This window comes from Bos mutus, chromosome 29 (assembly GCF_027580195.1).
Source record: "Bos mutus isolate GX-2022 chromosome 29, NWIPB_WYAK_1.1, whole genome shotgun sequence".
NCBI classification, from domain to species: domain Eukaryota; kingdom Metazoa; phylum Chordata; class Mammalia; order Artiodactyla; family Bovidae; genus Bos; species Bos mutus.
In genome coordinates this window covers 29846028-29867600 of record NC_091645.1, presented here as the reverse complement: position 1 = coordinate 29867600, position 21573 = coordinate 29846028, and the positions used below count along the sequence as shown (strand labels likewise).

At 43.5% G+C, this 21573-nt stretch overlaps 1 long non-coding RNA gene across 3 annotated transcripts in view; it reads right to left on the bottom strand.

Annotated features, from left to right (window-relative positions):
• LOC138986222 (uncharacterized) overlaps window positions 1-21573 on the bottom strand; it is a 59000-nt gene that overhangs the window by 17906 nt on the left and 19521 nt on the right. For all 3 annotated transcript variants that reach the window (XR_011463081.1, XR_011463080.1, XR_011463082.1), the window contains exons 2-4: window positions 4032-4100; window positions 2977-3044; window positions 873-1042 (exon numbers count right to left, since the gene is read on the bottom strand). This is a non-coding gene — a long non-coding RNA (uncharacterized lncRNA). The remainder of the gene's footprint in view (window positions 1-872; window positions 1043-2976; window positions 3045-4031; window positions 4101-21573) is intronic.

Here is a 21573-nt window from a genome sequence, read left to right as displayed (position 1 = left end):
AAAATAATATGAAAAGGAATGTACTTATATGTATAAATGAATCATTTTGTAAGCAGAAATTAACACCATACTGTAGACCAACTATACTTCAATAAAACAAATGTTTTAAAAAAGAAAATTTTTAAATAAAATCAGAATAATAATCCCCACTTCTTCAGGTGTTTATGGAAAGAGTAATAACTGATATTTCTCGAGTGCTTACTATACACCAAGCACTGGGTTTTATGTGAGTTTCTTATTTAATGCTCTCAGAAGGCACACACTGTTATTATCTTCATTTCCAGATGAGGAAGCTGAGGTTTACAGAGATTAGAAACTCCTGGCTGAGAGAGTAGAGAGGGTCCCCCAGGTAGTATAGCTCAGAGCCCCTTCACTTAGCCATAGCCCACGCTGCCTCCTAAGGTAACGGGTGTCACAGCATTTTGTCACTTCTAAAGCGTGGCACAAATGTGGTTATTTGTATTGTCTTTATCAATATGTGGCATCCTGAGTGTTATTCTAGGCTCTCCAAATGACCTTAAAATAACTCAGGAGAGAGGGAAGAGCCATGAACCCCTGGCAGGTGAGTTTGGGTACTGAAGTTTTTCTCAGACGTTAGCAAACTTCAGATCACCTGGAGGGGTTCCTGAAACACAGAGGGCTGGCCCGAAGCCCGGAGTTTCTGCTTCAGTAGGCTTTCGTCAGGGCCCGAGCATTTGCCTGTCTCTCAAGCTCCCAGATGGAGCTGGCATTGCTGGCCTGGAGCCCACCTTAAAACCCCTGGTGAATGGTTGAAAGACGTCTTGGAGCTGGAAGTTAGTTTCACGCCTTGCTGATGGAGCAAGTTTGCTGTGTCAGCCTTCTCATCCACAACATGTGAATAATACTAGTACCTGCATTGTAGACTTTCTATGAGGATAAAATCAGGATAGCACACAGTGTAACGCTTGCCTTCGACTCAGCCCTGCATGACAGGAAACAAGGAAACACTGTGATGGCCGTTGTGTGTGCAGACGCCGTGCTCAGCAGCTCCGTGTCCTTGGAGGAACTTTACCACCAAATCCTGCGAGAGTTAAATTAGACCATCAACACTTTAGGTCTTTTAAAGTTCTGCAATTTCATTTTTTACTGAAAGGGGGATGAAGTCATACTAGCATGTTGTATCTGTCAGGGTCCCAACAGGAAACAGATGGTACACTCAAAATAGGAAAATTCCAGGAGGGTTTATTTACAAAGGGACTGTTTATAACATGTGGGTGTTGGGGAACCACAAGGGATAGTACAGTAACCTGGGGCTTACTAGCAGCTAAGTTTCTATCTTTCCTAGGCCTGAAGGAATGAGAAGGGAAGAAACAGTGAGAAAGAGTTCCTCGGTCACCTCTGATCAAGAAACACAGCAGCTAATATAGACTACCGAAAGGAAGCGAGCCTGAGGGATTGACGCTCACTCTCCCTGCCTCCTTCTGACTCTCCAGGGCTCCCCAATAACAGCAAAGTTGACTGTGTTCTGTCCAACAGAGACCAAACCCAACTGGGAGTCAGAGAGCATGGGAAATGGGATAAATCCACCAGACGTGTTGACCTGAGTTCTATCAATTGCTCTTACTCCAGCCCAATGCTCTCCCCATTTTACAGATGGGGAAACAGAATCAAGCTAGTCTAAGTTATTTGCCCAACGCCATACTGTTTCAACTACTACCCTGTATAATAGAGGAAACCTCTGGAGAGAAATATCAGAAACTGAGATGCTTTTTCTTGGTTAGTATCAAAAATAAATACTGTAAAGGGTGAGTATGATAGAGTTGTCATGAATAACAGAAATTGAGATGCTTATTCGTGGTTGAATAACAGAAATTGAGATACTTATTCTGGCATGCTAGAGTCCATGGGGTCGCAAAGAGTCGGACACGACTGGGTGACTGAACAACAGCAATTGTTGGTTAGTATAAAAAAATAAAAACTGTAAAGGGTGAATATGATAGAGTTGTCAGAGCGAGGGCCTCCATGACCTCATCTGTCTTGTTAAGTTTAGAAATATAAATAAAAAGAAACAACCTTATCTGTACACTGAGATTGTAAGTTGGTAAAATATGCATGTAGCAATTGATAACATAGGCTATAATACAGCACTAGGATGATGGATGATTTTCTTTTTATTTTCTCCTTTTCTGACGTTTTGGAATATGGCCAGATTGGACTTACATCTTTTTAGCATAAAAGCAATCAAATAAAATTTTTAAAAATAAAGTACAATGAAGGGTGAACCAGACAATCTCCAAGTTCCCTTGAATGTTTTATGAGCCTACAATCTCCATGTCAATCTCTTTATTTCTCCTCTGTTAATATTCAGCAATCCTACAAATATGAATAAAGGTCTGTAGAATCCATGTCAAGCCTGCAGACCTCATGCTTTATGAAAACTGGGGTGATGGAGGTGAAAGGAGAGAAGTAGCTCAAAATTGCCACCAAGTTCGCTGAAGCAGAAATGGTTGTTTTTACCCTCTGGTTACATCTGATCCATCTTCTGTAACATTTCCATGACTTTTGGAAAGGTCATAGGGATTTAAAAGAGGGCTGGGCAAAACCAGTATGGGAAGATGTCTGCTTTTGAGAACTCTCTGGTGGAAGTCACCACTAGAGCTCAGTTCTTGAAAGGAGAGTTGTGTCTCAGGATGGGTATCTTTCTCAGTATGTGGGCATTGGTGGCAATGGGGAAATAAGCTGGGAAGTGAGAGTATGGTATCTCAGAGATGCCCCTGAAGAAGCCACAGGTCTCCTCCAGGCTGTGGATCATTTTCCTTGGGTGTCTCCCTGCAGGTGGGGCATGGAAGGCCACTTCCAGTGCCTCTCCCATGAAAAAAAATCACTCCGTAAAGATGACATAAAAGATCAGGTTTCTGGATTTCTGATTGTGATGCCAAGTTTCATTGTCACAAATATGGGAGGCCAAGACAAGACCACCAGTTCTTAATATAACCACAATACCTTCTTCCTTACCTTCTCACATGTCTGCCATCCATGTCTAAAATGGTTTAGCTCTCTTCCAAGCAGAAAGATTATCTAATCTGGCAAATCAGAGAGGGGTAAATAGATAGAGAAGCTATAAATCTTAAACTTCAGCACTCCTCATTTGTAAGATCGCATTCCTAGTTCCTAAAACTGATTTTATGACTGGAATTTTGCATTCTTTTTAAAGAGAGTCCTCCAAATTATATACATTTCAGATGTTGTAAAACCTAGACCCACCTTGTGTGTAAACATAAAGATTTTGGATTGTTCCAGGCTCTAGAATTCACCTGCGTTTAAATGACAAAAGCCCAGGCTACGTTTTCCTCCACTCACTACCTCCCAGCTCATCAGTAACTAGATACAGAAGAGGAACCTGGTGCCTGAACAGTTTAGAGCTGAAGAGTGTCCACACCAACAAACCGTACTTTAGCACAGCAGTGGGAAATAGGCTCAGAAGGAGGGATAAAGTGGCAGGACAGAGTGAGGACAGAGCGGAGCTGGGCATCAGGTGGCTGGCTCAGCTCAGGGATGGAGTCCCGCAGGGAGGTTAGGAAAGCGAACTGGACTTCCCTGGTGGTCCAGAGGTTAAGAGTCTACCTTGCAATGCGAGGGACGGCAGTTTGATCCCTGGACCAGAAGATCAGACATGCTGTGGAGCAACTAAGCCTGTGCACCGGGACTACCGAGCCTGCGCTCCAGAGCCCACGAGCACAACTACTAAAGCTCGAGCGCCGCAACTACGGAAGCCCCTGCGCCCTAGAACCCGTGCTCTGCGGCAGGAGAAGCCACTGAAACGAGAAACCCACACATTGCAACTAGAGAGTAGCCCCTGCTCGCCGAAACTAGGGAAAGCCTCCACGCACCCATGAAGACCCAATGCAGACAAAAATAAAATTGTTTAAAAAAAGAAAATGGGCTTTGGACATCCAAGGGTTTTTCTTCCTACTAAACCTGCAATGCTGAGCCTCAATTTCCGCATTTATGAAATAAGAATGCCAATGCCTGTCCCTTGAAGTTTCTATGAAAACAGAACCAAATAATACCTGTAAAATGTCCAGTGTGTTTTTTGGCCCATCCTAATTGCTTTGTAGACAGTAGTTACTTCCTTTCCACTAAAACCAGAAAAAAAAATTAATGATAATTGGGTCGTCTCAGTGAAATGTGATGTACCATGTGAAGCTTTACTTAGCAGCTCATGTTATTCCTTTGCACCAGTCTTCTCATGACTTTTAACAGTACATCATCGTAACTATTATAACATTAAAACTATTTTATAAGTGGGGAAATACACCATGGAATTAAGAACAGAAATGGAAAATGACTTGCTCAAGCCTGCACAACAATGAATTATAAAGCAGGAATCGCAAAATATCCCTCAGGAGTCCCAGTAGTCTCCAGTGTCAATAAAATTTATTTCAACTTATATTTATTGAGCACTTGCTAGATATAGGCATTTTGCTTGATACTATAAGGGAGTCAAAGAGCAAAGAGATTCTCTACACTATAAAAGCTTATAATAGGACTTCCCTGGAGGCACAGTGGGTGGGAATCCGCCTGCTAATGCAGGGGACACAGGTTCAGTCTTGGTCGGGAAAGATTCCACGTGCCATGGAGCAACTACGCCTGGGTGTCACAACTTCTGACCTGACGGCCACAGCTACTGAAGCCCACACGCCGTAGAGCCTGTGCTTCACAGCTAGAGAATGCCTTCCCACAGCAACGAAGACCCAGCGCAACGAAAAATAAAAAAAGGAAGAACTAATTTTAAGAAAGATGAAACGCAGACTATAAGACTAAAAAGAACTTTATTTCTTTTAAAAGAAGAAAGTTTGTAATAAGCCAGAGTAAATTTCCCCAAATGAATTGTTTTCATGGAATACTAGTTAGTAGATGTTACATGAAAAACCTGTTCTATGGACAAATCAATTTCATAGGCTTCGGGTTAAGTGGGTTTCTTGACTTCTCAGAACCCTTATAAAGCTGATTTTCTATACAAAGCTCTCAGAGGAAAAAAATAGTCTGCAGCACTTTCTAAAATTACTTAGCCATAGAATTCTTTACTTCTGTCAAGAGTCATGGGTCTAGTGTTCCTGGAAGATAAAGATGGGAATCATGGATTAGAAAATTAGACACTTGTGATTAATACAGAAGTGACTCTAAGATAGACTAAGTGACTTCAACATGTTATAAAAGCTGGAGAGAGAGAGAAGGTGTCCTAGATAATGACATGAAACTGAAAAGTCTTCCAGGGGAGGTTTGGTTCATGATGGTCCTTAGGGGCTGGGTCAAATGTTGTATGAAAGACACACAGAGAAGAGAATCCTAGGTGACAAGACTAGACCAAACTCGGAAACAAGTGAGGTCAAAAGTATGAAATATGGATTTGCTTCACTGACTTAACTCATAAAGTGTTATGCAAGGGACACGATCAGAAAGATTGGGAGGAGGTAGCACAAAAACCACAGCAAAGAGTCCTTGGAAGTGATGGAGCTGGGATGGAGCTGTACTCCCAGAAGAATATTCTGGCAAAATGTGAAGCCTGCATTGCAGTGGGGAAAGGTAAGAGGTAGGGAGACCAGGCAAAGGTAATCTCATTAATTTCAGCAAGAAGCAGTATGTTCTGAACTAAGGAGGCAACGACTAAAGGGCTGAAACATTTGAGATAAAATCAGGGTGATTTGACAGCTTTTGTATGTTTCACCATATTGAGTGACATCTCTTCATAGTCTTAAATGGTCAAGTTGCATACATTGAGTTTACAAGACTGAGCTCAGCTTATGTGATTCTCAGCATGGTGTGAGAACATGGGCGAGTTGCTAAAGGACAGGTATGTAAATTCTCACAACAGAAGACTTTGCCAGCAGGAACAGTGACACCGTATGTCCAGATAATGACAAACTATTCTAATCTCCTAAAAGGTGATAGCTGGGTGAAACTGACTAGGACACAGAGCTGAAAGCCAATGTGCATTTCTTTTCCTTGACCCATATGGCTGCCAGTACCCACTCACTCAGAATTCGAGGTTCTGCAAACTTGAAACCATGTTTAAAGTTGCTCCCCACACAGTCCACAAACAGGCCTCCTGGGCAATTGAAGTCCAGGGCCTCTGCTATCTTGCAGACTAACTGGCCAACGTACAGCATGTGATGTTGTGAGTGTAACTGCTTAGGGAGGAACAGGTTCTCTAGATCTCCCGGCCGGCCTGTATCCACCTCAGGAAGGGTGCCCACCCACCGCCATCTCTGGTGAAAACCTATGCACAGACCCTGTGCTCTGCCATCTGATGGAGACCTTTGCCGTTCCATGCTGTGAGACACAGGTATTTGCCTCCTTAACTGTTGGAGATTAAAATTTGCAAATCGGAAAATAAAAACACTTCCCCCAGGAAATGACAGCCAATCAAATCACAGGTTTGGGGAAGAAAGATGAAGACAATATCCCCCATCTCTGAGTGAGTGAACCACCCTCCCCCTGCGTTAATTTGGCCACACGTGTATCTGTGCTTCCTTCAGGGCTGTGAGGTCTCCAGTTACTTCACCCAGGGAACCCAGAGCACCTGTCCTCAGGGAACTGGTGGTATTCAAATTCTCATTTAGTCCAAAAATCTATCATTTACTGTCCCTGTGCAAAAAAACTGTGCTAGGCAGAGTGAGAGAAATTCAAGTGTTTAAGAGACCTTATCCCAATGAGAAAGATCAAGGAAGTGATCTTTGAGCTGCATTTGAAGATCAGGAAGGATTGGAACAGGTAAAGATGAAAAACAGGGCATTCTTTGGGAGATAAATAGTATTAGTAAGAAAATATTGGGCAAATAATTAAAAGCCCCTGGGGTCCAGTATAGTAAGCCAGACTGAAGGCACTGTACAGCAATTATATGCAGTTTATGACTGAATTATGTGAATAGATGGATCTTGGATTATTTGCATGACTGATATAACAGTAATAACCCTTTTGTATTTTATGGAAAATGTGCACGATCTAAAAAGGCTTCAAAGCATTAACTTGGTTGCAGAACAATGTGCAAAATCCAATTAGAATTTAAAACACACACATACATACACAAATTCTAATTGTCCTAGAAAAGGAAAGAATTGATTTATCAGCAATTGTGCCTAATTAGACAAGTCCACCCGGCTGTCTGGCTACCCAGCTGGCAGACTCAATAATCTTTACACATCTACACTTGGCAAAGATGAACTACAATTTATTTTATTTTTTAAGTCATTTATTGATTTCAACTCTCTTTTGGCTGCACTGCACAGTTTGTGAGATCTTAGTTCCCTGACCAGGAACCAAACCTGTACCTCTTGCAATGGAAGCACCGAGTCTTAATCACTGGACCACGAGGGAATTCCTTTCAGTTTATTTTAAATTTCCAGGTTTGTTTTGAATGTACATATACCCCTTTGGATATAATGAGATAAAATCCAAATGATAAATATCAGTTGTTTAATGTATACAGGGCTTCAGTCTAACAGCTGTTTAACGAAAAAGTATTTGGCTATTGTTAAATCTTAATAAATGCTTTGAATAATAAATTGGCTTATATTAAGGGCTGGCTATTAGCTCTCATTCTTGCTATTATCTACTAATGTAGTACTTTAGATTTAATACAATATTTATCATTGTTTATTTTCACAGCTATTACTTTGACCTAATACTGCATTTTTGATCCTCCAGATTCTAAGAGCTCTTTTCGAATGCTAACAATGACTTGTCTTTTTCTAGACCTCTGATGACCTCCACCCAAACACAGCTGTGTCACTGGGTTCATTCAAGTGCCTTCCGACTCCAATGCACACTCTGCTTCCAGAATTTCCCAGACTCTTGTCTTTCTGGGTCATGGCTTTGACTAACTCTCCATTTCAATGAAGCTTTCGAGCTTACTGCAACCTATGACTCCTTGGGATTCTGGGCACCTGTTGAAGAGACCCTCCACAAGTGTGAATTCCTCTTTTGCCCTTTTATCATAATGTAGGGATGGAAGAGTACATTTAGTGAGTAGGAATCTGAACCATCACAGCAGAAGGAAGGGTCCATGGTGCCTGTGACACTAGATCCAGTGATGGCAGAGCCCCTGCACTCCACTGAAGCATCTTTCCCACTTGAACCCCTGGAACAGGTCTCGGTTCCTTTAAGAACCTCCAGTGAGAATTCAATAATTGTCTCTGTGGAAAGGATGAGTTCCTCCTAGTGCAGCGTGATAAATCACGGATAATAATAGCTCTTTCCAAAATAATCCTTAGGCAGAAGAAAAATCCAACTGAGAAGGTTGTTCGGAGTCAAAACGTGGGACCTGGGTCTGCCTTTTATTTAGCTCCATAAATACAATGTGTTTCTTTTGTCACTGCTGTTGACATAATGTATTATTATTACTATTCAGCTATTATTCTCTTAATGCCTGTATTTTTTTGTTTCTTTATTTCCTGCCAGGCCTTCAGTCAATGGGCTAACTGTCCACTTTTTAACCCATAGTTGCCTGCTGACCAGATTATCATTCTAAGCCTCTCCACTTTCACTACCAACAGTTAGGAGCATGCTTTCAGGAGATTGCAGGAAACAGTATCTTAGTGTGAATTAAGAAGTAGATCCATGTTTCTAAATTGCCCTGATTTTTCACTCCATAGTGGTTGGAATTACTGGGTACAATTTTTTTTCGTTTTTTTAAGCAAAGGCCCCATCGTATTTGTTAAGTCATTTTCACAGGATAAGAAAAAAACTGAACTTTTTCTCTCTGTATGCAGAGACCCTCAGAGTGACCTCCAGCTCTCTTCTGAGGATAGCTCATTGTGACGTCTCATCTCACATGTCAAATGCTTGGGATGAGGATGCCCAGACAGCTGGTGAGAGTTCTGGATGTACCTGGGAAGGTGTTTCAAGAAGAGATTAGCATTTGAATCAGTTGACCAGGTAAAGACCTGCCCTCCCCAGTGTGGCATCATCCGGTCCACTGAGGGCCTGAACAAAAACACAGTGGAAGGGTGAATTTCCTCTCTCTCTTCCCGGGTTGGGATGACTATCTTCTTCTGCCCTTGAACATGGAGCTTCACATTCTCAGGCTTTTGGATTTGGGGACTTGACACTAGGGGTCCCTTGGTTCTAATCATACAACCAGATTTCCTCATTCTCCAGTTTGCAGAAAGTAGGTTGTGGGACTTCTCTGCCTCCATAACTAGATGAGCCAATGCCTATAATAAATTTCTTCTTATAGTTACATATGTGATATTCAATATTTTATATATTTATCTTATTGGTTCTGTTGTATAAAACATCACTATTTGTTACTGTTCAGTTGATAAGTCATGTCCAACTCTTTGTGACCCCATGGACTGCAGCATGCCAGTCTCCTCTGTCCTCCACTACCTCCTGGAGTTTGCTCAAACTCATGTCCATTGAGTTGGTGATGCCATCCAACCATCTCATCCTCTGTCGTTCCCTTCTCCTCCTGCCTTCAATCTTTCCCAGCATCAGGGTCTTTTCAAATGAGTCAGCTCTTTGCATCAAGTGGCCAAAGTATTAGAGCTTCAGCTTCATGATCAGTCCTTCCAACGAATAGTCAGGGTTTATTTCCTTTAGGATGGACTGGTTTGATCTCTTTGCAATCCAAGGGACTCTCAAGAGTCTTCTCCAGCACCACACCTTGAAAGCATCAATTCTTTGGCGCTCAGTCTTCTTTACGGTCCAACTCTCACATCCATACATGATGACTGGAAAAACCATAGCTTTGACTATACAGACCTTTGTTAGCAAAATGATGTCTCTGTTTTTTTAAATATGCTGACTATATCTAGGACATAGAGAAGCTTGTTCACCGCTTTACTTATAAGAACAGGTGTGTTTCTACTCTTGGTGTGCTGTCACAAACACATAATTCTCCTTACAATTGTGTGTTGAAATTAGTTATATATATATGTTGGAAATCTGGTCATATGATTAGAACCAAGGGACCCCTGGTGTCAAGTCCTCAAATCCAAAGGCCTGAGAATCTGAAGCTCCATGGTCAAGGGCAGAAGAAGATAGTCATCCCAACCCAGGAAGAGGGAGAGGAAATTCACCCTTCCACTGTGTTTTTGTTCTATATATAGAGAAATATATATATATATGTTGAAATTAGTTATATATATATATATACTGGCTCAATGGTAAAGAATATGCCTGCAAATACAGGAGACAGAGTTCAATCCCTGGGTTGGGAAGATCCTCTGGAGAAGGAAATGGCAACCCACTCCAGTATTCTTGCCTGGAGAATTCCATGGACAGAGGAGCCTGGAGGGCTACAGTCCTTGGGGTCACAAAGAGTCAGACATGACTAAGCAACTAACACACACACACACACATACATATACATTCTATTGGTTCTGTTTCTCTCAAAAATCAGTAATACACTCATTATCTTTGATAGGCTGGGACTGATTATAGTAACATTTAACTGGCAGGGATGTGGAAGTTTTGCCAGAAGAATGTTCCAACAGAGTGACTCACCATGCAATACACATTTAGGGCTATTAGTGGTGCCACACCACTGCCTGGAAGAAGAGTCACCCTATCCCAAAGACCCCCACACTCTCTATTCCCACATACCAGGTTTCCCTATTCTCTCAGATGCCAGAGCTGCCCACAGCTACCCATAGCTCAGTAAGCAGGTCCCATCACTAGAAACTTGAACCAAGTTTCTAAGACCCCAGGATATTATGTCACCTGCGAGTTCATGCTTTGCTTCTTTTTGATTTATGGGGCAAGCCAGATTCATAATTCTATTTTAAAATATCATAAGGCAGATTGTTTCATTTTCCTTCTTTAGAGCATAATTATTCCTAATTCCACAATTACTTTGCAAAGTGACAGTCTAGTGATTAAGAAGCACTAGCTTTTAGCAAATTTTTCTTATCACCAAACTCTATAAAAATTTAACTTCCTTCCCAAATTATGACGTTGTTGGGTGGTTTTTACTAGACAATTTTGGGACTTGAAAGTTCTTTGTGACTAGTTCTCTCATATTCCAGCACATATATAATTATAATTAATTGCTTCTCTGCACATTTCCTTTTTCTGTGGAAGGAAAGAAATAGTTTGGGGAAAAATAAGAACCGTAGGGAAAGCAGGGAGGGGCCATTTCCATTGTTAATTGTATGGGGCTGACTGCCTATCTGATATACAGTCAGCATTTCAAGAGTTTACCTTTTCAAGTTGTGCTTCTCAACAGCTGAAAGGTGCTATGAGACACAGGCCAGGGTAAAAGGCCATGGCATTGCATGGCTTCAAACCAGCAGCCAGTCTACTGTGTCTCTCTTTCACACACGCACTTATGCTTGTTGTCATTACTTAACTGGTAAGTCACGTCCGACTGTGATTCCATGGGATGCAGCCCACCAGGCTCCTCTGTCCATGGAATTCTCCAGGCAAGAATACTGGCATGGGTTCCCATTTCCTCCTGCAGGGGATCTTCCCAACCCAAGGATTGAACCCAAGTCTCCTACATCGGCAGACGGATTCTTAACAGCTGAGCCACCAGGGAAGCCCTCACACACATGCATACACACTCACAAAACACAGACTGGGAACTGGACTCCCTCAGAGTCTGTTATGCTGGCTGATATGTGCTTTATAAGCATAAAAGTTGGTAAATCCACGTTTGTCACCTTCTCTGAATCCTAAGTAAAATCTGAACTCCACATTGGAAAAAACCTAGGAAAACAAGGAACCTTGTCACTCAGGCACGTGTCTCCCAGGTGCCCCATCACTGATCATGTAGGCTCATAGTTCAGGAAATCAACTGTCCTACAGGTCTGGGGAGCCTCACCCCAGTGTGAACCTGGGAATGAGGATGAGAGATAAGGCTCATGGCTATCAGAGAAATCAGAGTCATTAGTTTACTCCCATTACAACTGAGTCAGCCTCTCTTTGGGGGCTTTGGCTGCAAGTTAAGAAAGAAACAATATGCCCTTTTATTCAACCACAGTGGAGGCTGATAGAAAAATAAATAAATAAATAAATAATAAGTAGCCTGACCTTTGATGGAGTCCAGAAAGATAAATAATCTCTCCTACTTGGGTCTCTTAATTATCAATGAAGGGTCAATGAGGGTCAATGAAGCCCAGCTAACCTTCCCTTCTGACCCCTCCTTCCCGTTATTTCTGACTCCTGCTTTCTGACTCTGGACAGGGGAATTGGAAGCGGCAAGCTGGATAATGGGCAGGAAGCAGATAGATCCTGAGACTATTTCCAGAAGGAAGTGCCAGAAAGAGCTTGTGAAACTTCCATTCTAGCAAGCCCAAGAGGTGGGGATAATAATAGCTTGCTGCTGTGTGTGTGTGCGTGTGTGTGTATGTGAAAGGCGCTAAGTGCTTCCTAGACACAAGCTCATGCAGCTTCATGGCTCCCTGGTGAGGCTGGTGAAAAGTCCTGATGCCTACTTTGCATGCATTGAACATCCGCTCCAAAAGCGACTAGCCTGGGCTGAACCTCAAAGAACCTCGGTCAGAGAATGACGTGGGGTGTGGGGTGCTCTCTTGCTGACCCCAGGAGAGGCCCAGGGGTTCAAATCTTCACTCTTAAGACTAGATCAAGACCAGCCCCACTGAGGAACCTTGGGACTCCAAGGACCGAGAGACTCGTTTTCCTTGATACACTGATTGGATCTGATTGATAAATACAGATTAAGTCCCTGCTGTGTGACTTGAATATTCTGAGAGCAATAGACATACTGTGGCAAGTGGGAGATGGAGCCTTTCTTCTTGAGGATCTAACACTTCGAGGTCAGGAAATAAATCAATATACCTGTGAAAGGAGGGCAGCGCGGCCCATGGAGACAGCCAGGCAGTGACTACAAGTGCAGCTGAATCTCCACATTTCGCATCTCAGGACATCCTAGATGAAAGGTGTTGTGGCCCTTTTGGCAATGCTACAGATACACCATTTGGGATGTGTGGGTCCCTCTAGAGAACGTGACCTCAACTGGAGGAAGACTTTGGTGGTTTAGTTTTTCAGACTCTGGTTTTGCTCTCAAGACTTGATCCTCCCTGAAGTCCTCCAGCCCAGACAGCACAAGGACAAAGGCACATCATGGAAATGCTGATGGCCCTGAGAGATGCAGTTAGAGCCCCTAGATCTTCCGGGTGGGGCAGCTGATGGCCTCCAACAGGGAGGGCACACTCCTTCCCCTCCTTCCCGTGAACTTGCGGCCGCGGTTCTTCCATTAACGAGCCCATGGGTCAAACCAAGAGACAGAGGTGGAGTGGGACCCCCGCCCCGCCCTGGCCTCCCGCCCGAGGGTTGCAGAGGGGAGCCTGGAGGGCCCGACTGGGCGGGGAGGGGCGTTCCTCCACTGCCTCTCTGTCAAAAATAAAATAATAATAATAATAATAATGTCGAGGCTGAAAAGCCCATTATGGCTGTAGGGCGAAAATAACATTTGCATTCTAAAGTCTATACGAGACATCTTCCCATAGAAAATGATGAACTTGCACATCGGAAAGTGCAAGGACTATTTAATCAAAGCCTTTAAGAAGATCAAACCTAATCATGAAATGTTAAAAAATATATATACATACAAAAGCAGATAAGAAGAGGTTTTGGCCGTGTGACCAGAATCTGAAAACCAGAAAAGAGCCTTTTAGGTCCTTCTACGACAGGGGAAATATGTCACTTTTTTTTTTTTCCTTGCTCAGCAATCCAGTTTACTCACCACAGTGCCACGAGATGGGATTTAAATAGCATGGCCAGTGCGACAGCCCGGAGACCGAGACACTCTGCCAGACTCTTGCTCTCCGTGTGGTCCGTACAGACTGGCCACGTTTCCTTATTTTGATTCATTGTAGGTATGACGTTTAAAAGAAAGAGATAGTAGAGACATTCCACAAGACATGGATGAGTAGTGTAAACGAGGTCAGAGAAGGATTTGGGATGTGGGGTGCCCTCTTGCTGACCCCAGGAGAGGCCTAAAGGTTTGAATCCTCACTCTTAAGACTAGACCAAGACCAGCCCCACTGAAGGTCCACGGAGGACAGCATGATGAAGGAACTCTAAAAAGCTGGTAGAGATAAGAGACAATGGGGGTTAAAACAATACTATGAGGGCAAGATTAAGAACTTAGGTTAGGCCAAGTTTTTGTTTGGTTTGGTTTTTTTTCTTTGGCAGTACCACAAGGCTTACGGGACTTCCCTGGTGGCTCACTGGTAAAGAATCCATCTGCCAGTACAGGAGATGCAGTTTCCATCCCGGGGTCAGGAGGATACCTTGGAGGAGGGCATTGCAACCCACTCCAGTATTCTTGCCTGGAGAATCCCATGGACAGAGAATCTTGGTGGGCTACAGTTCATGCGGTCGCAAAAGAGTCAGACATGATTTAGTAACTAAACAACAACACGGCTTGGAGGATCTCAGTGTCCCCATTGAGGGACTGAACCTGGGCCAAGGCGGTGAAAGCCCGGAATCATAACCCCCAGGGAATTCTCAAGGCCAAGATTTTAATGCAGTCACGTGCACCTTTGTCAATGCAAAGTCAAGTGTGCTGGGCCTGGTGTACATGGGGATGTAGTAGCTCTGATAGCTACCATGGAACATTCTCCACAACAGGCATTCTTTAACCTCATTTTGCCCAGAGTCAGAAAGCTGAAGTCACTTGATGAATCTAAGTCACAGCTGGTGGGAAGCTGCTATATAGCACCGGGAGCTCAGCTTGATGCTCTCTGATGACCTAGAGGGTTGGGATAGGGGATGGGATGAGGTTCAAGAGGGAGAGGACAAATGTATACAAATAACTGACGCACTTCATTGTACAGGAGAAACTAACACAACATTGCAAAGCAATTATCAGTTCAGATCAGATCAGTCGCTCAGTCGTGTCCGACTCTTTGAGACCCCATGAATCGCAGCACGCCAGGCTTCCCTGTCCATCACCAACTCCGGGAGTTCACTCAGACTCACGTCCATTGAGTCAGTGATGCCATCCAGCCATCTCATCCTCTGTCGTCCCCTTCTCCTCCTGCCCCCAATCCCTCCCAGCATCGGAGTCTTTTCCAATGAGTCAACTCTTCGCATGAGTGGCCAAAGTACTGGAGTTTCAGCTTTAGCATCATTTCTTCCAAAGAAATCCCAGGGCTGACGTCCTTCAGAATGGACTGGTTGGATCTCCTTGCAGTCCAAGGGACTCTCAAGAGTCTTCTCCAACACCACAGTTCAAAAGCATCAATTCTTCAGCGCTCAGCCTTCTTCACAGTCCACCTCTCACATCCATACATGACCACTGGAAAAACCATAGCCTTAACTAGACGAACCTTTGTTGGCAAAGTAATGTCTCTGCTTTTCAATATGCTATCTAGGTTGGTCATAACTTTCCTTCCAAGGAGTAAGCATCTTTTAATTTCATGGCTGCAGTTACCATCTGCAGTGATTTTGGAGCCCCAAAAATAAAGTCTGCCACTGTTTCCACTGTTTCCCCATCCATTTCCCATGAAGTGATGGGACTGGCTGCCATGATCTTCGTTTTCTGAATGTTGAGCTTTAAGCCAACTTTTTCACTCTCCACTTTCACTTTCATCAAAAGGCTTTTTAGTTCCTCTTCACTTTCTGCCATAAGGGTGGTGTCATCTGCATATCTTATAGTCCAATTAAAAAAAAAAATCTAAGTCATAACTAGCAAAAGCCAGACCTGGAATCCATCTCAGGTCAGCATAATTACAAAAGCTTTGCTCTTTAACTTGCTGAATAATCCCCAATTCTTTTCAAATATAAAAACTTCTTTTTACACACACCTCCCCACCCTAAAAAAATTTCTAGAAAATTTACAGAAACGCTGCACTTTCACATGTGCAGTCTGCAGGCCATCCTTATATGCACTGACCTTCAGAGGCCCCAGTCATTCCCCAACAGCCACACATGTTCTCAGTCTTCATCTCAAGGAATTTACTGTCAAAACCTTTCCGAGGAAAGAAACATGAGTGATGGGCAGCATTCATACATTTGGGCTCACGCTCCCCTATGAAAAAAGAAAGAGGTTCACTAGCAAGTAGGCTTCCTCCAGCCCTCCTGGCAAGCCCTCTAAGCCACTTACACTTTTGTAATAGTTTCTTCCTACAACACCTTCACCAAATGACTGCTGTTTCCTCTTCAGGTTCCATTGGTTAAGACAACACTGCTGTTTAATCAGATTCTACCTCTAAGAAAATCATGGGGTCATTCCCCAGGCCCCTCCCAATCTGCTAGGAAGTGTTCTGGGTATAGTTTGACGGACAGGGCAGACACACGAAACACACACACAAAATACAATGAGGTATTAGTACATGAAACATACATGCAAAACACACAGTGAGGAACTTCCCTGGTGATCCAGTGGTTAAGAATCCGCCCGCAATGCAGGGGACGCAGGTTCCATCCCTGGTGGGGTAACTAAGACCCCCGTGCCTCCGAGATATTGAGCCCACCAGCCACAACTAGAGTCCAGGTGCTGCAACGAAAGATCCCTTGTGCTGCAAGTAAGACTCAACTCAGCCAAATACATAAATGAATACTTTAAAAAAACGCAATGAGATCTCAAGTGCATGGTAAAGAATACACATTTTATACATATATGTTACATATACACACATATGTACATACTACATATTAATAGTGCTAATTATTATAGCATAGAAATATGCGTATAAAGCAAGAGGATGGGAGGAAATTGTGGAATGGTAGCCATATAGAGTTGTTTAAAGAGGTTTTACATATGGAAAGAAATGAGTTAAGAGCAGATTTTGAACAGAGGGGAGAGATCAAACAAACCCTCCCACAATGAGGAGTAATCATTAAGCAGTAATGAAGCAGAGAGAATATGGAAAGTGAGTTTTCATATGTTTACAATGTAGCTGAGGATAAACAAATAATCCATGTTAATGAAAGAAGAAATACTAAGGCAAATACTCTAAGACAGACTACAAAATGGCACTGCTAAGTTTTGCTCTTTCCAGAATTTAGAAAGACTGCTCTGGGGAGGAAGGAAAAGGCCCCAGGAGAAAGACTTGACATCTGTCCATTCTTGGCTTCTGTCCTGGCTTCTTCTGAGCCCAGATAAGCTCAGGAGAACCCAGCAGAAGACACACAGCGCAAAGGCTTCTGCTCCAACATCCCTTTTCCCATCACTTCATGGCAAATAGATGGGGAAACAGTGGCCGACTTTATTTTTTGGGCTCCAAAATCACTGCAGATGGTGATTGCAGCCATGAAATTAAAAGATGTTTACTCCTTGGAAGGAAAGTTATGACCAACCTAGATAGCATATTCAAAAGCAGAGACATTCCTTTGCCAACAAAGGTCCGTCTAGTCAAGGCTATGGTTTTTCCAGCGGTCATGTATGGATGTGAGAGTTGGACTATAAAGAAAGCTGAGGACTGAAGAATTGATGATTTTCAACTGTGGTGGTGGAGAAGACTCTTGAGAATTCCTTGGACTGCAAGGAGATCCAACCAGTCCACCCTAAAGGAAATCAGCCCTGGATGTTCACTGGAAGGACTGATGTTGAAGCTGATACTCCAATATTTTGCCCACCTGATGCGAAGAATTGATTCATTTGAAAAGACCCTGATGTTGGGAAAGATTGAAGGCAGGAGGAGAAGGGGACGACAGAGGATGAGATGGTTGGATGGCATCACGGATTCAATGGACATGAGTTTGGGTAAACTCCAGGAGTTGGTGATGGACAGGGAGGCCTGGTGCGCTGTGGTTCATGGGGTCACAAGGAGTCGGACACAACTGAGTGACTGAACTGAATTGGGCAAAGGGTGAAAGTGAAAGTCTCTCAGTCGTGTCCAACTCTTTGTGACCTGTATAGTCCATGGACTTCTCCAGGCCAGAATACTGGGTAGCCTTTCCCTTCTCCAGGGGATCTTCCCAACCCAGGGATCAAACCCAGGTCTCCTGCATTGTAGGTGGATTCTTTACCAGCTGAGCCACAAGGGAAGCCCAAGAATACTGGAGTGGGTAGTCTATCCCTTCTCCAGGAGATCTTTCCTACACAGGAATTGAACGGGGTCTCCTGCACTGCAGGTAGATTCTTTACCAACTGAGCTATGAGGGAATCTGGCAAAGGAAAAATAGAGAAAATAAGACATCAAATGTCTGCTGGAAAAGGAAATGGCAACCCACTTCAGTATTCTTGCCTGGGAAATCCCTTGGACAGAGGAGCCTGGTGGGCTACAGTCTATAGAGTCATAGAAGAGTTGCACACGACTGAGCAACTAAACAACAATAATATCTGCATGTGCCTCTGTCTCTCTCTTGCTCAAACCTGTCACTTTTGAAGAAGGAAGCGAAAACAGGTAACAAGGAGCCTTTGAAGGGGAGCAATGCTGTATTCTATGGTGCACCTGACGCCTGGGCTCCCCTCCTAGAAGGATGCAGCCTTCTGCAACCTTGGGATAGCCATTTCCATGCTCCTGAGAGCAACTCTATTTTATAACCAGCAAATACACCTGAGGGCTCTAGGCTTTAAGCAGCCCCCCACTACTTTGGTGAAATTGTCTTTAATCTTCTCATATCCCATATATATAATCAGAGCTGTTTAGAGATTATGGATCCAAATCCTAAGCCCCTGGGACTCTGTTGACCAGAGTGGGGTTTCTGGATGCTAAGATATTTAAACAGTTATCTCCACAAAGCATGTCTCGTGGCTAGGGGACAGAAGTCTTTCCAGGTTTACTGAAGACCCCTCTGCACTAAACTCTTTCACATTCGCCATCTCATTTAATCCTTCCAACAAGCCTGCAAGGCAGACAGCTTTATTATTATCACTACTTTATCAAGGAGGAAACTGCCTTGCCTAAATTCACAGAGCTGAAGGGGTCGGCTGCTGCTGCTGCGTTGCTTCAGTCATGTCCAACTCTGTGTGACCCCATAGACGGCAGCCAACCAGGCTTCCCGTCCCTGGGATTCACCAGGCAAGAACACTGGAGTGGGTTGCCATTTCCTTCTCCAATGCGTGAAAGTGAAAAGTGAAAGTGAAGTCGCTCAGTCGTGTCCAACTCTAGCAACCCCATGAACTGCAGCCCACCAGGCTCCTCCGTCCACGGAACTTTCCAGGCAAAAGTACTGGAGTGGGGTGCCATTCACCCCAGACTTTGCATCACATCACGGTGTGCTGGAGATGAGAACACTGATCTTGGACACAGACAGCACACGAAGCAGGGCATGTGCATTGGAAAGCACGTTGGGAAAGAGATGTGCAGAAAGTGCAGGCGTGATGAGTCAAGCACCCTGCAGAGGGTGAGTTATGGCATAAAAGCAAAGCTGGCTCTGCAGCTGAGGGTGTGGGGAAGAACAGCCCTGCTGGGCTCCTGGATGTCCATCTGATCTAAGACCTAGCTCCTTTGACCTTCAGCAGAAGAGCAGAGCAGGAAAGCTTGACCTTGGTGTGCCCTTCTGTCCACCTCAATAACCCCTCTTACACAGACACAGAGAAGAGACTCGTGGACTCAGCTAGGGGAGGATGTAGGGGCACAAATTGAGAGAGTAGCATTGAAATGTACATCACCATGTGTAAAATAGATAGCCAGTGGGAAGTTGCTGTTTAACACAGGGAGTTCAACCCAGTGCACTGGGACAACCTAGAGGGGTCAGATGAGATAAGGAGTTGGAGGGGGTGGGTGGTGGTTCAAGAGGGAAGGGACAAATGTATACTTACGACTGATTCATGTTGTATGGCAGAAACCAGCACCACATTGTACAGCAATTCTCCTCCAATTAAAAAGTTAAATTAAAAAATAATAATAATAATACCCCTCTTTCTCTGCAGTCTTCCCTCCCCACTGCCAGTTTAGAGATACATTCCCCCTTCACAGGTCCTCCTTTCACAGCCATTTCATTCAGTTAGATGTGCATGGCCTTTGTGCTCTTCTCCTAACCTTGGGTCTTTTCTTCATCCTCACAATTCTCCCTTTTCCTTTCTGTAATATTCCCTTCCTTCCTGCTCTAATTTCTCATCTATTTTTTCCTCTCCTGAGATAGCAAAGAGAACAAAAGAATGAGAATGGGAGAGATCCTTTGCATCTCCCTGAATGATTCATTATTTGATTCTTTTTTCACTACATTCTTTGAATGAGCTTCATAAGATCTATGGTAACTAGATACCCCATTTGTGTCAAATGCTCTTTTGATATGTTGGCACTGACTAAATAAGCATTTCAGAGCATCTTCATTTCCCTTTCTCTGTTTCACAAGTTTGATGGTTGGGTTTCCAGTTAAAGAGAAAGGAAGAAAGAAAAGAGAGAAGATTTGCAAAAAGGCCAGGCATGCAGGGCACAAGACCTCATCCATTACCTGGGCTATGCAGGCCTTTGTATTCCTTTGAGAGAGAGGGAAGTGGTCAGGGAAAAAGTTTGAAGCATGCCACCCCAAAATATGCCACTTTAACATGCTGTTTTTGTTTTTTATTTGGCTGTGCCTGGTTTCAGTAGCAGCATGTGAGATCTTTGATCTTCCTTGAAGCATGTGGAATCTTGTTCTCTGACCAGGGATTGAACTCAGGCTCCCTGCATTGGAGCAAAGAATCTTAGCCTCTGAGCTACGAGTGATATCCCTTACATGTGGATTATATTGAGTTGAAGGTACTTGAGAAACAGCAGGTACTGGAAAGGCCTTCTTCCCTCCCCTTTTCTACTGTTAAATAACAAAACAGTAATTTAAACATTTTAAGATCTAATTTGTTTTATTGAATGATTCATGAATAGGGCTGCATACCAGTTAACAGGCAGAGAGGTGCTCCTAGGAGCTGTACGAAATGGGGAGTCTTTTATAGACAGAAAGGGGAAGAGAGTGGCTGGTTTCAGGCTTAGGTAGCCTACCTAAGGGGAATAGAAGGGGCTAAGTTTCAGATTTTCTCGTTGGTGTTGATGAGAAAATTCCAGACTGACTTGCTAAGACTATACTGCTGGGGAGTTTGTAATTGCAATTGCATTAGGGATTAAGTCTTGGTTTGCTGATGTGGGACTTAACACTAATGACTCCATATTAAACCTGTCATTTCCTTTTCGAAACTATCTAAAAGCAGGTTATAAAATTTCCCGTGAGAAATGTTCTGTCTCTGGACTAGGAAGAAAAGAACATTCTTATCACCAGAGACTGGGAATCAGTATCGAAATGAACCCATACAAGCAGATCTACCAAAATAACTCTGACTTCCCTTGGTGGTGGTAGTGGTTTAGTCACTAAATTGTATTCAACTCTTTTGCAACCCCATGAACTGTAGCTTACCAGGCTCCTTTGCCCATGGAATTTCCCAAGGCAAGAACACTGGTCTAGGTTGCCATTCCCTTCTCCAGGGGATCTTCCCTACCCAGGAATCAAACTCCCATCTCCTGCATTGCAGGCAGCCTCCTGCACAGCAGGTGGATTCTTTACCACTGAGCACCAGGGACTTTCCCTTTGTTTCCTCCTTATATTTCCTAGTCACTTTCTTACAACTTACCACCCCTAGAAGCTTAACCCCCTTTTCCTTTCTCTTGTCACTTCCCCACAAATTTATCTTTCTTTGTTAAAAAGTTATATAAACTCTTAGTCCTAACCTCTATTTTGGATCTTCATGTTTCCTAGGAAGATTCCCATGTGCATGAA